At 45.1% G+C, this 15776-nt stretch overlaps 1 protein-coding gene across 5 annotated transcripts in view; it reads right to left on the reverse strand.

Annotated features, from left to right (window-relative positions):
* Positions 1-3596, reverse strand: part of Ncoa1 (nuclear receptor coactivator 1) — a 208920-nt gene extending 205324 nt beyond the window's left edge. For 4 of the 5 annotated variants that reach the window (XM_031355731.1, XM_031355735.1, XM_031355738.1 and 1 more), the window contains exon 1: positions 3194-3596. The gene's annotated coding sequence lies outside the window, so the exon portion shown is untranslated. Of the gene's footprint in view, positions 1-2611; positions 2969-3193 lie in introns of those variants that run through there. The other variant, XM_031355730.1, reaches the window with a different exon arrangement.
* Between the last annotated feature and the right edge of the window lie 12180 nt (positions 3597-15776).

Here is a 15776-nt window from a genome sequence, read left to right on the forward strand (position 1 = left end):
TGACAGAGCAATGAAGGAATCCATTACTATGGCCTAGTCTACTCCATTCGTAGGGTCAAGTCTATACAAATGAGGAGAGGCATAAAATTCTGTAGAGCTCTGTAACCCAGACCAGATCTAGGGATCTGCCATCCAACTCCTGAAGAGTGAGTATTCTGTATAACCCCACACCCATGTTAGCATCTAGAGTTTGCAGGTAATGCAGTAAAGCACCCACCACAGTGACTTTGGACCTCTGCCAGGAAAGTAAAAGCTAGCCCTCTGAGAATTACTGTGATTATCAATACCAAGACCATAATGAGCATCCTAGGGACCTCCTCTATTCATAACCTAGAAGATCTACTGTCTTGTGTACTCAGGTTGAACTCCATACTTGCCTAAAATGAAACCTAAGATGGGCCATAGTTTAGGGCCAGCTAACACAGCAAACAACTTAGCCTCCTTGACAGAGAGTACATCAAACTGAAATAAGAAACAGAGGCACTGTTGGCCCAAGAGAAGGTATGTGAAGCTGGTGACAACTGAACAAGGAGATCTAAATGTCCTTGAAAAACAATTAGTAGTGCCACCCGGTCCAGAGCCTGATTGGAAACAGCTTTTCCCAAGGATGTCCGACATCCTCCATCTCTCTCTCGCTCCACCTTTCAGCACCTCTCCACCACCCTCACTTACTCAACATTAAGTCCTGGTGAAGATCGCTCCCTGGATTAACAGGATCAAGAGGACATGCAGAGAACATTCCATCCAGGGAAAACACATTTAAGTTATTTAGACTTGTTTACCACCCTTCACTATAGAGTTAGAAGCCTGACATTTTGCCAACAGTTTTACAGTATACACCAGTCAGCGCCATAGCAACCTAATCCTCTGCCCACCAAAAGATCAACACATCTGCGAAAACGGGAAATTCAGCAGAACTAGACTGTGACCCTAACTCCTGCAGCAGTCAAAGAAGCGTCTTTAGCAGTAGCACTGTCTTCCCATCACTCCCACCTCAGGTTGCCCTTACAGCCTCCTGGCAGAAGCAAGTTCTCGGGATCATACATAGGCTGCTTCTGTTTCCAGCCCAAATTTCTAGAAATAAAATCCTGGAGTTGAGGGAGAAATAAAAACAAATGTTGGCAGAAGGCAGGAGAAAGGAATGCATTGTCTATATAATCCCCGTTAAAGTGAACAATCGTCATTAGTTCCATAGAGTTTTTATTTTCTCTCAATAAAACTGCTTAGCCAAAATTGTAGATTTAAAAACATTCTCTCAGCTTAAACCACACACACAAAAGCAATTTTATAGACACAACCCTATAAATTTTCTCAGAAATAAGGAAGAGATTAACTGCAAATTATGTAAAATTTAAGCTTTGCATCTATAAACCAAAGTTCAGTATGGATTAAATACGTGTAATAGATTAAAATAAAATGTCTGCAAAAATCAAACCGACTCTTAGAAGCAACGGGCCTCGGATTTTTCTCTCCGAGCTCCTGAAGTCTGAATAAGAAATGGAGAGAAAAATATGACAGACTTTAGGTCACAAAACCAACTTGGCCCTTTCCACAAAGTACAAGAGATTAAGCAGGAACACTTCCATTTTACCTACTTTATGACAAATTACTCGAGGAATGCCTATTTATGAAACTGAATCAAATCCCATGGCTACCTTTAACCCAAAACTATTTCTAGCTCGAGAGCCAAAGACCCAAGCAAATACGCAAATACTTTCTTTTCACCTTATTCCCGACATGAAGAAATCCGACCCCCTCCTGCTACATCACAGCTTCTGTGAAGCTAGATGAGGCCCCTTTGGCCGACTTTTTTTTTTTTTCAAGACTAACCTCCAACCAATTCCAGCCGAGAAAGCAAACCTCAAACAAATTTAACCCTTGAAATCCACCCCCACGACTCCACCACGTCGTCTAGGCTTCACAGCAGGACTGTCATGCAGATGCTTAAAAGATTTCTTCATGAAGTGAAAGCATTATACTTCACAAATCATCACCATCATTTCTCTTGTCAATCACCGGGTGCTGGGACAGCGATTCACCTACGAACTCCTCAGTCGCCAACATCATACTTCACATTTAAAAACTTACTGTTTGAGAAGAGAAGAAGAGAAGTCACCTTCTCCACAAGGACACCTGCCTCGCCTCTTCAGTGTCTCTACAAGGATAGCGGAGCCAGACAGGCTAACAGATACTCCCCAGCTTAAAGTTTCCCTCCCTACCAAACTCTTTGGCCACAGCACCTCGGCTTGTCCTTGTCACATACTGGGTGTATTGTCAATCCCTCCGCCTCCCTCTAACATCATCACACTACAGGGTGTCTGGCCCACAGGAGTGACTGCTTTAAAAAAACAAAAATGCATATACAATAAAATTAAACGAGCCACCGCAGATGTGTGGTAAGGACCGAGGACCCCGGTGTCCAGTTTCTTCGAGTCTTTTCCAAGAGACTATGGAGAGCTCAAGTTCCATCACTGACCATTAACCGGCACTACATACAATCGTCGGGCCAACGTGTGTTGCTCGTCTTTCTAGGTCCTTTCAGCAGAACCTTACAAGGGGACCAAATCCCAGCCGCAAGAGGGAAAAATCTCCTTTATCCGCCCATTCCTACCTCCGAAGCCCCGCTCCCGAGGGGAGAAAGGCAAGTGCAGCCAGGCTAGGCAAAGGGGCCGTCGAAAGCTGCACCCACAGAAAGGCATGCCTACGTCGCCCCCATTTCGCTGTCCCGGCGAACAAAATTCAGAGAGGCTGCCGAGCTGGCCAAGGTCACCGTGCTTGCTCGTTGGGGCCGAGGGGCGCCCGCGCCTACTTCCGGCTCCCCCTTTCGGCGGCGGCTCGGGGCGCCCGCTCCCCACCCGGCCCGCGGCCGCGCGCCCTCCGCGGATGCTCGCACTCCACTAACTAGGGCAACTGGAGTGCGCCGCAGGGACGGCGCTCCGCAGCGCGCCGCTCGCCCCGAGCAGCCCCCAGCTGGTGCCGTGACAGCTGCGACCTCCGCCCCCTGCAGCCGCGCCAGGCCGGCAAGGGGAACTCGAGAAAAGTGGCAGCAGGAGACGGGTCCCAGAGCAAGCAGAGCCGGGACGGAGGGCGCCAGCTGCTCCCCGCCCCCTAGGGCCGCCGCGGCCGCGCGGCTCGTGACAGCTGCACCCACCGCGAGGCTCCGGCCGCCGCCGCTGCCGCCGCCGCCACTCACCTGCCTCCGCCGCCGCCGCCTCTGGGCCGCGCTCGCTCGCGGCTGTGGCCGCGCCGCCGCGGACTCCGCCGCTCCTCCGGCCGGGCGCCCGTCCCCGGGGCCCAAGCGGCTCGCCGCCGCCGCCGCCGCCGCCGCCTCGGCTCTCCGGCCCCCTCCTCCGGAGCAGGAGTCCCCCCACTTCAGGGGGATGCAGAACCACCCCGGCGCAAGCTGTGCTGAAGGGAACGGCAGCGGACTGCAGCCGAAGCGCTCGAGACCGCGCTCCGACCGACGGACGACAGGACGAGGTGAATCGCGTCAGTCTCCCGCTCGCCCGGCCTGAAGAACAGGCATTTCAGCCGCTCTCCGCGGCCGCCATGTTCTCCTCCTCCTCCACGGCCGCCGCCGCCGCTGCCGCCGCCGCCGCCGCCCCCCGCTCGCGGCCCCGCCCCCCGGGCCCCGCCCGCGGCGCCCCGCCTTCGAGCCCCGCCCCACCCACTCGCGGCCCCGCCCTCACCCCTTCCCCCTCGGCGGGCGGGCCCGGAGCCCGGCTGCCCTCCGGCTCCGACGGGGCGCCCCGGGGCAGCGCAACCCCTCCGGCCCCGCGCAGCGTGAAGCGGCCCCGCGCCCTCTGCCGGCCGCAGTCACGCCCGGGCCGAGGTCCTAAGGAAGTGTGAGAAAGGAGGCCCGAACTCTTCCCGCACGGACCCTCCCCTCGGGGCGGTGCTCTGTCCGCTGCCAGGAAGCCTCGAACCCCTGAGTGCCCCAAAGCGGGCTGTGGGAATCTGTGGCCTACAGCTGTTCTTTATTATTTAGGGAAGGTTGGGGAGCGACCTGGAGGCCCTGGGGATCCCTGAGGAATCTGACCTGGGCCTGTCTCCACTCGTGAGTTGTATTACTTTGAATAAGAGACATCCCTCGGGCCTCGTTTTTTGTTGTTGTTGTTGTTATGTAAAATTTGAGAGGTGGTTTGCCTAGATGATTTCACAGACTATTAGACAACGGAAAAGAAAGATCATCTGCCCCCTTTCTTTTTGCAGATGAAAAGATCTGACTGACAGTGTCTGGCTCTGCAGTTGCATGAATTGACTAAAATGTCTGTCATTCACAGATCTTTTCCCTAGAGGGGGACCCGCATCTTTTTTTTTTCCCTCTTCCTTTTCTTATTCTATAATTGAAGTGCTACTTTCAAAAGTAGTGTTCCTTGTCACCAGAGGAATCAAGCAGCCACAGGACAGCTCATTGAGCCTTGATCACTTTATCTAGAAAGCAGCCCTTATCCCAAGACCGGCTCACTGCTCTCTCTCCCCAGCTGTGCGGCCATCCTTGGCTTTCCTGAGCTCTTGTCCTCATTTAGCTGACGTGCTGCTGTCTTCTACTGTTTTCCATCCTGCATTTGACGCCCCAAAGCAGCCTGTGGAAATCCTTAGTCCTTCCCTAACTCAATCCCGACAACTCCCTGGCCCCTCTCAGAGACAGCCTGTGACTTCTTACACAAAGCAGGTACTTCCACCCTACTACTGTCATGTGCTGCTTTCGTGTGCTGCTTGCGTCTTCCTGTCTTGGTCACGGTCGTAAAGCAGCCAGTAGACCATACTCAGCCTTCATTTATACAGTCATCCTTCCATCCCTGTGTTCATTCCGTTGATTCTTATCAAAGTCAGAGATTAGCTCCTGCCCTCACCTTCTCTACAGTGCCACCTGCACAACCCACAGCCTTATTGATAGCTGAAATGCCTGAAGGTCTCTATCGAATTCTTAGCAGCTAGCTTAGTTGTAAGTACTTAGTCTATGTCTGTGGGGCCTGTTTCCTGGTCTAGTCCCATCTACCCTGTGCAAAGTGCCTTCCTTGTCCTGCCCTCTGGTGCTTACAAATGAGCCAAGTGTAGGCAATCCTGTCTCTACTGACTTGTAAACACAGTGGGCACATCAGCCCTATCTTGGTTTTTCTACTGGATGTTTCTAGCCCCTCCTTTCTTACTCTCCCCTCCTCCTGTTTTATACTTCATTCTTTCTACCTGTTCTCTGAATTTTGATTCACTAACACTTTTCTTGCCTTCCCCTTTGTGTGTGTGTAAGGGAGGAGGGTATGTTTTGTTCATGCGGGTATGTACACATGTGTATCAACTTCTATAGTGCTTTCCCCTTATTTTTTTCCCTAAATTTTTAAATTTTAAATTACATTTGTGTGTGTGTGTGTGTGTGTGTGTGTGTACATGCACGCCCGCGCACTCGCTCGTGCATTCATGCATGTGCATGTAGAGGCCAGAAGACAATTTCCTGGAGTTGGTTCTCTTCTTTCCATCATATCGGCTCCAGAAATCAACTTTAGACCCATCAGGCTTGCTTGGCAGCAAGCTCCCTTTCTCACTGAGCCATCTTGTGGGTCATCTTCTTTTTTAAGAATGTTTTCATTGAACCTGGGATTCACCACCTGGCTAGGCTGGCTGCCCAACGAGCTCCAAGAATCTACCTGTTTACACCTCCAAGCTTCAATTCTTTTTGTCTTTGTTTTTTTAAGATTCATGTATTTATTTATTATTTATTTATTATATGTAGCTGTCTTCAGACACTACAGAAGAGGGTGTCAGATCTCATTATGGATGGTTATATGCCACCATGTGGTTGCTGGGATTTGAATTCAGGACCTTCAGAAGAACAATCAGTGCTCTTAACCACTGAGCCATTTCTCCAGTCCCAGGCTTCAATTCTGACTGTGGCAGGTTCACAGATTGAAACCAGCTTTTACACTGGTGCTGGAGATTGGAGCTCAGGTCCTCATTAAGCTTAGGTGCCAGGCATTTCATCCATCTCCCTAACTCCTAGCTGTCCCATTTTTTTACAGTGGCATAAAGAATTGTAAATGTCAGTATCTTCAAATGTTTGTCTTTCCTTCCTCTTCTCTCACGTAAGTTGATTTGGTTTGTGTCCATAGCTTTAACTACTAGTTGCTGTCTTAACTTTAAACCATTCTCAAGCTGCAGAGATGACTCAGTAGTTAAGAGCACTCTTCCAAAGGACCCAAGTTCAACTCCCAGCACCCACATGATGGCTGACAGCTGTTTATAACTCCATTTCCAGGGTATCTGACATCCTCTTCTGGTTTCCCTGGGCACCAGGCACAAATGTGGTACCCAGGCATAGATGCAGGTAAAGCACCCATACACATAACATAAATTAAAAATTGTAAATACATATCTTAAAACATTCTGACTACTCAGTACTAAGATTTTCTGTTTGTTTTATGTGTATTTGTTTGTCTATTTGGTCAGTACCTTGCTATACAACACAGACTGATTCCATAGCCTGGGTCCTCCTGCCTCTGCCTCCCAAGTTATGTAAATATAGGTGTGTGCCACCCTGCTAAGATTTTACTGAGTTAAGAATGTAACTTAAGTAGTATTTATATTGCTATAGCTATTTATGTGTGCGAAAGAAAACTAACTCTCTGGAGTAAAATATCTTTCTAAGTAAACCCTTTGACCTGCCCCATTCATAGTCCCTTGCTAGCAGTTATGCCACTCTCTTGTCCTTGATTGTTTGCTTCTTCTCTGGTCCAGGTCAACTTCTCTGGTTCCATCTGCTTTCACTAAGGAAGCCACTTCCTTAAGTCCCACTAGCCCTGCTCTCCCCTAGAATCCCCACACACCAGAGCCAAGAATTCATTAGTTAGATTTACTTCTGGAACCTCATAATCGCCTCTCTGAAATCTAGTTACTTTAGTTATCTAAGAGAAAATTTCTTTATTTATAAATTGCAGTATCAATCAGCAAGTAGAACTAACCCTATGAAATGAAGGTAAATTAAGGAGAGGTTTAAAAATGAAAATCGAATGCAGTATTTAAATTTTGTGGCCCAGATAGATGTGATGTTAGCCCAGACACTCTTGACCCCACACATCAGTAGTAATCCTTTGGACATATAAAAAATACTAGTTCTGTGAATAGGCTCTGTAACATGACCTATTGGATTTCTCCAGAACCTAATCATTTCCAGTTCCAACAAACTTATGGCTAGTGTACATCAAGCGCTTTAGTTGCCAAGGCAAGAGCTGGCTTAACTGTGGTTTTTTCAAATACTTTTGTTTTACAACAATGATACTGACTCATACATAAACAATAAGGAAAGATTAAAAAATAAAGAGGATGTAGAAAATAGTTTAGTAGGTAAGAACATTTGCTTTTCGAGTATGAGTTTGCAAACCTGAGTTTGAATCCCCAGCACCCATTCAAAACAAAAACAAACAAACAGCAACAAAAAGCCGTGTAAATATGTGTATGCCTATAGTTTCAGCATTGGAGGACAGAGCCCAGCAGAGCCCAGGAGCTTTCTGGTTAACCAGTATAATGGTGAGGTTCTGGTTCAGTGAGAGACTCTGTCTCGAGGCGAGACAGTAATATAGGAAAACACCTGACTATTGTTCAGGCATCCACATGTGCAATCGCAGGCATGCCCTAATGCTCATATCTGTGCATATACTACACACATAAATGAAATAGAGAAAAAAACACCTGGTAAGCCAGATAAAATTACAGTGAATACCTTTCCACACATTGTGTGTGTGCATATATATATATATATATATATATTTGCATATATAAGTACTGTATATATACTCAATCTTGTTGTGGTACTTTTGCACCCTTCCTCTATATGCTGGGAATGAAGCCAGAGCCTCATGCATGTAAAAGAAGCAATCTAATAACTGAACTAGATTCCCAACTCTTATTATTCAATTTTATGTACAAAAATAAAATTATGCTATAAATGTTTATTGGTACTCTGGTATCTTTTGCTAAACAATAAAATTTTATCATTAATGGTTGGATGCCTTTACACAGTATTACAAAAGTTTATTTACAATGTTCCAGGGGTTTTGTGTTTATTTTTAAATAATTCTATGATTATATGCCTCTGTGCAGTTTGGAAATAATTTTCTTAAATTCTTAGATTGATTGCCAAGTTAAAATGTGCATTATTTGCCAAGCTGACCTCCAGAAAACTTATCCCAAACCATGATCCTATAGTACACGAGCCTCCTACTTCCCTCCAGGTAAGCTGCCATGGATTTTATCTATTTTTATATTGAATAGGTTTTAAATTTCTACCTTGAATTTAAGTGCAGATGTTAAGAATAGGTTAGAGGTAGGCATGGTCGCTAACACCTATAACCCATCACTTGAGAAGCTGAGGCAAGAGGACTGGCCCAAGTGTAAGGCCAGCTAAGATGCATAACAAATTTTAGGCTAGCCTAAACTACAAGGTAAGACCCTGTCTGAAAAAAACAAAAAACAAAAAACAAAACTAAAAGAATGGAAACATGCTTTAAAGAAGAGGAAGAGGAGGAAAAGGAGGACAAAGGAAAGACTAGACCTAGCTGGCCCCAGAGTTGAGATTGCTCTGGAGGTTTCCTCTGCAACCCAGTGTTAACCACCTCACCATCTCCAAGACTCATTGTCCTCATCTGTAAAACAGGAGGCTAGCTCTTGCTTCAAAGGACTGCTGCAAAGACTAAGAAAAATGTCTGCCAGATACTTCATACAGCGTTTGGCATTTAGGATTGCCATGGGAAAGTAAAATTTAGCTCAAGCCGAGAAGGTGAAAATCTGCCCAGCTCCTCATCAGGCTGGGATAATAGGCGCCGAGAAAGCCAGCTGCGGAGTTACCAGGATGCCGAGTCTTCTGAGGACACACTGCAGCTGTATGTGTCCTAATCGCTTGCTTCTCTGAGCGGCTGCTGCCTTCCTAGCCACTCAAAGACATTGTTCTCTAAAATCAGAGATAGCGAAAACCTTGCTGTTTGTAATTATAGCAGTATCTGGGCCTTTTTTATTTTATTTTTTTAGACAAAGATAAAGCCTCCATGTACAAACCCAGGCCTAGCATTTTAGAAATGGAATTTGGAGATGTATCTATCTTAACTTTATTATTTCCAAACAACAGGACCCTGAATCCACTGTGCAGTCCAAAAGACCCTTTTCTAAGCCGCTGAGCTCGGCTGTAAGCCTATCGATATTCGGCTTTGATTAGACTGCTTCTAATCTCTGATGAGGGTTAGATTTCTAATGTTGTTAAGTAGAACTAGCTATTACACATGTGCAGAGTTCCTTTTGGAGTCTCATGAAGTTTTAACTATTTGAATGGATGACTTGTTAACTATAAATCAGTAAACTGAATGAGTCCTGCCTCACATGAAACTGATTTTTTTTTCCAATTAAATTTCCTAGAGTTTCTATCAGTTCTCTCATTATTTGGTCAGTAAAGTTATTCACCCACGAGGCTGATTTTTTTTTAAGGCAGATAAACAGATAAGCCTGTGTCAATGCTTATTATAAAAAATTAGGATCACTGTTCTTCCCACTGGTCTTGGTGATTAGTTACTGCAGCTTCCTATATGTTATCCAGTAGTTGATTTTTGTTTTTTAATGTGCTTGGGATCTGCGGTAGTTCATTCACCTCCCAGAACTATGTGATTAGTGACATTATCTTGTTTTGTGTGGTGAACTCTCCCCAGTATGGTCAGCTCTCATATATCTTGAACATGCATACAAATCTTAGAGGAGGTCATGATACCATAAAATTCATTTTGGGGTTGTCATTGTTGCTATTTATCCTTTTGTAATGCTTGGGATTGAACCCAGAACCCTGTGCATGATGGGCATATGCCCTACCACTGAGCCAAATCCTCAGGCCTTGATTTTTGTTATTTGTTTTGGTTTTGTTCCTTTTTAGTTTAGTTTAGTTTTGTTTGAAACAGGGTTTTACAATATAACCCAGGCTACAAACATGCAGCACCCCTCCTCCTCCACCACTGGAGTGCTAAGATTTCAAAGATGGACCACCACCCCTGGCTGGTATTGTGAGACAGTCTTTATGTAGCCCAGGCTAGCTTTGACCTGGCAACATTCCTGCCTTCACATTACAGGTAAACCATACCCCAGCAACTTCTTTGGGGTTTTACATGTAATTTGCAGAGACTATCTTCCATGTGGTAGACATTTTGGTTATTTTAAAATTTTTTACGATTCAAAGCGCACTGTAGTGAGTGGTTTCCCTGCAACCTTCTGAGATGACAAGATATTCTGTTTCTGGGTATTAACGATGTGAAACACAAACGTGTCTCCTTAACATATGTAGCCTTCAATCAGATTTGCTGTAGTGGCTGCAGCTCAAATTTGAAGTCTGGATGCCAAAGTCAGTTGTACCAGTGGGAGGATAGGATTGGCAGCAGCTTGTGTTGTGGGCTTTGGGAAATGCCAGGCATATCCCCACCCCCCAAGCTTACCATAGTGCCTGGAATTTCAACAACAAGATCCACTCCCTTAGGCCTACAACCTGCTATCTTGGGATAATCTTTGAGACAAACCATTCCTCCCTGGGTACTGTAGAAAATTGAGAACAACAAAATTCATTAAGTTGATAAGTGAAAACAAGAATTTACCTGTGCAACTCAGACACTGCTGTTGTTAATGTTTCAGTTTTATCTTGCTTCCCTTTTCCTGAACCTGAAATTTAAAAGTTACTCTTTGTACAAAAGCTACTTGTTATGCATTTTAACAGGTTCATGGTAAAAGCAATCTGATGAGTATAAATTCCAGGCATTTTTCTAAATTTACTTCCAGCTCCCTCCCTCATTCAGTAAACATTACTAAGTACCTTTTACATGCAAGTAGTGTTCTTGAGATAAACCCTGATCAGACCTACAGAACTCTTTACCAGTTCGTGAATATGCATACATTTTATGTGTCTGATCAAACATGTAGTCTGAGCATTAACTATTGTATGATCTACCTTCCTTTTCAGTTATTCATGCACATACTATGTATATATGCCTTAAACTTCTTGTTTTCTAAGGGTTATCGTATTCTATTTTGTTAATTTTAGATCTTTTCCCCTCCATTCTTGCTCCTGACTTCTCTTCTCGAGACTTATTCTTCAACAAAATTATGATGTCAAAGGACATAATGGTCACTCATTTGAGCAAGAAGGTGAATCGGATAATCTACCTTAAGCTCCTCGTGGATGTAATCAAGCAGAGGGGTTTCCTCCCGATTTCTGGAGGTAGGGGTACTAAAAGGGATGTGTCACCAAACAAAAGCAGAGGCCACCAGGGAAGGTTTGGCCAGCCTTACTGAGAACAACAGGAGTGGTTGCTGGCAGTCTTTCACCCTTTCACCCTCCTTAAGTGATGGATTCCAGCACCTGCAGGTCTTAGAGGGCAGAGCTTGGTACATCCCACATATAGCCAACCACCTTGTTTCTGTTAGACTTGGCTTTCTGTAGAAGAGTTCACACTCCAGCACTTTCTTAAGTGCTACTACTAAGTAGCTCTGATATGCCATTTTTTTTTTTGTATTTCTGCATATCAGTGTTGACTATGAACTGTCAGTCAAGACAGCCACCATCCTACCAGGCGCTGATGCCAGAATAAGACCTGCTAAGATAGCTAACACATGTGAGCTCTCTCAGTGATGCCTTTGGTGCTCCCTATTCGTCTTCCTATTAGAGTCCTTAGATGTGCGACTGGTCACACTTCTGTAGCTCTATCTGCATACAACATGAGGCCCAAGCAGGTAGCCATGGGACTCTCTGGATGGCTACTTGACAAAAGTCTACTCTCTCAGAGTAGTGATAGAAGGGAAGGCATGTTTTTCTCTTTCACCTACTAGCACTACCCAAACTGTACTGTGCAGGAAAAGGACAGGTATGAGAAGCCAGAGAAGCTTCACTGTGCCAGCTTTAGCTCCTCAGTCCCTAAGATGTTGGCAGGCAACGAGTTTTGAAATATCAGAACCATAAGGAGGTATTTTACCCAGGGATTTAGTCATGTGACCATTCAATCAGCATTATTAAAACCTAATCTAAAATTATTCCAAATACATCTGAGTGTTGGATGCAGTGGACAAAATTTCTGTACTTAATAATTTCTACTACAAGAGAAACAGATAAATGAAAAATAAATAAGGAAAGATTTCTTTTTTCTTTTTGGTTGTTTTTTTGTTTTGTTTTGTTTTGTTTGTTTGTTTTTTCAAGACAGGGTTTCTCTATATAGCCCTGGCTGTCCTGGAACTCACTCTGTAGACCAGGCTGGCCTTGAACTCAGAAATCCGCCTGCCTCTGCCTCCCAAGTGCTGGGATTAAAGGCATGCACCACCACTGCCCATCTAAGGAAAGATTTCATATAAATATGATATATAAAGAACAAACATTAGTGCCAAAGCAATTCAATGTGTTAATTATTCTGAGAACTTCCTACCAGCCCTAAACTGAATAAAATCTAAGAATATTATTGAGTTCAGTTTCATAGACTGAGCACCTGAGTCCTGTAGCTGGAGAAGTGGCATAATGGTGATCAGCATTGGCTGCTCTTCCAGAGGACCTGGGCTTCATCGCTATCACCCACAGGGAGGCAGGAGGCCATCTGCCCGCAAAGGTGTTCTTCTTTAAGTGGGGGAAGTTAGATGCGTTCAGGTTGGTGGTTGTGCCATGTTGAAGGTGTCACATCTTTATATTCTGTGTAGGGACATACACTGCCCATTGCCTCAGCTTCCTGGGTTATAGCCACTGTTGTCCATAGTCCTGGATTCTGGGAGGACGTGGGGTGATGGAACTTCAAATCCTCATATTGCAGCCTTGGGCTAATATGTGTGTGTGAAAGTCTTAACCACAACTTAATGAAATACAGCATGAGAAGCAGGTTAGGAAAGATTAGCTATTTGAGGAGAGAACCTCACTGATTACTGTCCCCTGACCCAACTTGCTTCCTCCCATCTTACCTTGCCTCTAATATCTGGGGAGTCTCAGTGCTAGACACTTAGGGAATGAGGCCACCTACCTTCTCCCTCCCTTTTCTCTCTGCCTTCAGTTTATTTTCACCAATGCACGGTTTCTGAAGTTGTTTATTAATTAAACGTAAGTGAGTCACAGTTTTAATGCCAAGTGGTGTTGCTATGTAGACAGATGCTCATGGCATTTTGTGATGCCGATAATTATTAAACCGATCCTTTTAAAAGGGAGGAGAACAATGTCTGTGTGTCCATTCAGAGATAGAACCTGTCAAAGATATGCCTGAAGCTTAGAGTATCATGGGTTCACAAACGCAGAGCCTGCATCTGACTTCTCGTCCAATGAGGATGTGTAGCAACGATTCCAGGAAAACTTAATGTCACCCTTCTGCTCCTTCACACTGCCTATTCTTGTTCTCCCTGTCTCTTCTCCCCTGGCTGTCCTTTCTCCTAGATCTAAGCAAGACTTTGCCATCTCCTTGCTTTTTCTATTTCCACAATCTCAAGAAACTGGGACGCATGCTCCCCTGGTTCTTTCCTCATCTAATTGGATTGTACTTCCTGTGCTCACAAACACCCCTATGGCTTGAAGAACCTCCTGGCATAACTCACTCATATTAAGGCTGAGAGAGCTTAAGCAAGATTTCCAGTGTCAAATGGCTATGGAGCTAGCTGCTTCCTGTAGGAGTCTTCCTCTGCCCCTAAGGTGAGTCTAGGGAAAGGCATTCAAGGCCAGTGTTACCTGCTTAGAACAGGGGCTGTGACTCATGCCTATAACCCCAAGGATGGAGACAGGCAAACCTCTGGAGTTTGCTATCCAGCCAGCCCAGGCAAATCAGTTTCAGGTTCAGTGAGAGACTCTGTCTCAAAAACAAAGCTGGGGAGCGATTAAGGGCAATAGCTGACATCAATTTAGACATGTGCACACACAAAATATCACCCACCAATCAGAGACAGAGGTGTGAAAGCAAAATTTCAAGCAATTAAAAATTGAGTAGGCAGTGAGGGATCCAGACTCCTCCTGAAGTCTACTGATGGGAAAGATGATAACCGAGAAATGAAACAGAGATGCAGAGGTGGATGAATGGCTAAGACAAACTCCAGTTCCTGGGAACTGGAGCCCTCTTCTGACCCCTGCAGGCCCCAAGGCACATGTGGTACACATACATGCATGCAGGTGAAACATTCCTCATATAAAATAAATCTTTTAAAAAGTTAAATGGAGATAAGAGGATCACCATGTGAAACATGAGCAGATTGGAGGGCAGACGGCAAGACTCTTTACTAGAAAAGAGTCAAATTGTGAGAATGAGAATGAGAATTCACCATGGAAGGTTTTGAAGAAATAGAGGGTGATAAGATAAAAGCTATAAGTGGAAACATGAACTCTTAGTTCATTCTACCATGAGCAATGCTTTTGGCTCGAAACTTCATAGGGATAGAGGCCATTTAAGGGTCTGCTTGACACTGTATTCAGTTCCTGGCACATAGTAGGAACTCTGTAATATCTATTGGATGAGTAAATGACTGAATACTGATACAGGAATTTCCCAGTGGTGTATGCATGCAAAACTTTAGACCTAAATTAAAGAAAGGGCAGAGGGAGAGGCGAGAGGCAAAGGGAGCCGAACTGCAGCACAGATGCCTACTCTGGCCTCCCTGGCCAGTGTACTGGACAACATCCAGGAAACCAAGACAAATTGTCAGTGGTGGCTGCCATAGAGAGAAAGTGACAGTTCTGGTGACTTCAGTACTGATGTTAATTGGAAACTGTACATTACGGCATCAAGTTATTTATCACCCTGAGTTCTAAATGTGAAGTGAAATTTATCATGCAAATCTTTATGTGAATAACAGAGTAGTTGGTGCCCTTGACAGAAAGGTTACCCCCAACCTGAATTGTGTGTATGCGTGTGTGTGCATGTGTGTGTGTGTATGTGTGTGTGTGTGCGTGTGCTTGACACATGGATGACATTCAAATCATTTAATGACTAGTGTGACCCAGAAGCCTAGCAGCAAATCAGCTCTAAAGTGACCAGTGGGGGTGGCTACATCTGCCCAAAGTGGCCCAAAGTGGCTGCTACTTAGGTTGAGGCTCAGAGACAAGGTGTGTGTGTGTGTACTTATACACACATGCTTGTAGAAGTCAGAGCAATCTGGTGTTGTTCCTCAGGTGGTGTCCAGCATTTTTATTTTCAGACAGGGTCTCTCACTGGCTGGCTGGTGAACAAACCTAGGAGTCTCCATCTCCATCTCCATCTCCATCAGCTTCATCATCTCCATCTCCATAGGATTAGGATTACATGTATGTTCCACCACACATAGTTTTTCTTATGTACAAACTCCCCAGCTTTTCTGGGGATCAAACTCAGGTCATCTCACCACGTCAGCAACCTCAGTACAATTGTTTACTCAGTTGTAAAAGAGAGAACATATAAAGCAATCTTGCATGCCTTCAAGAACTTCTACCCCACTAAATCTTAGCCTAATGCTTCCCTATCCATTACAGAAGAGACTCACTGTTCCTTCAACTTTGTCCTCAGGCACTGGCAGCCCCCCAAACTGGCCGCTTGCCCAATCTCTGTCTTCCTTGACTCATCTGGCTCTTAGGCCAGCATCAGCGTGTGAGATCTGACTTTTATTAATGTCAATCACTAGCCTGCAAGTATCCTGATGATCACCCATCCCAAAGAAGTACCTAACAGACCAGGTTCTTAACAAGACTTGGCCACAGAAAAGGGGTAGAGAGACATTCGACATGGAGGGAAAACTAAGCTTTAAGAAGTAACAGACTAACCTGGCAGTGGTGGCACACGCCT

Source organism: Mastomys coucha, unplaced genomic scaffold, assembly GCF_008632895.1.
Source record: "Mastomys coucha isolate ucsf_1 unplaced genomic scaffold, UCSF_Mcou_1 pScaffold6, whole genome shotgun sequence".
Taxonomy (NCBI): Eukaryota; Metazoa; Chordata; class Mammalia; order Rodentia; family Muridae; genus Mastomys; species Mastomys coucha.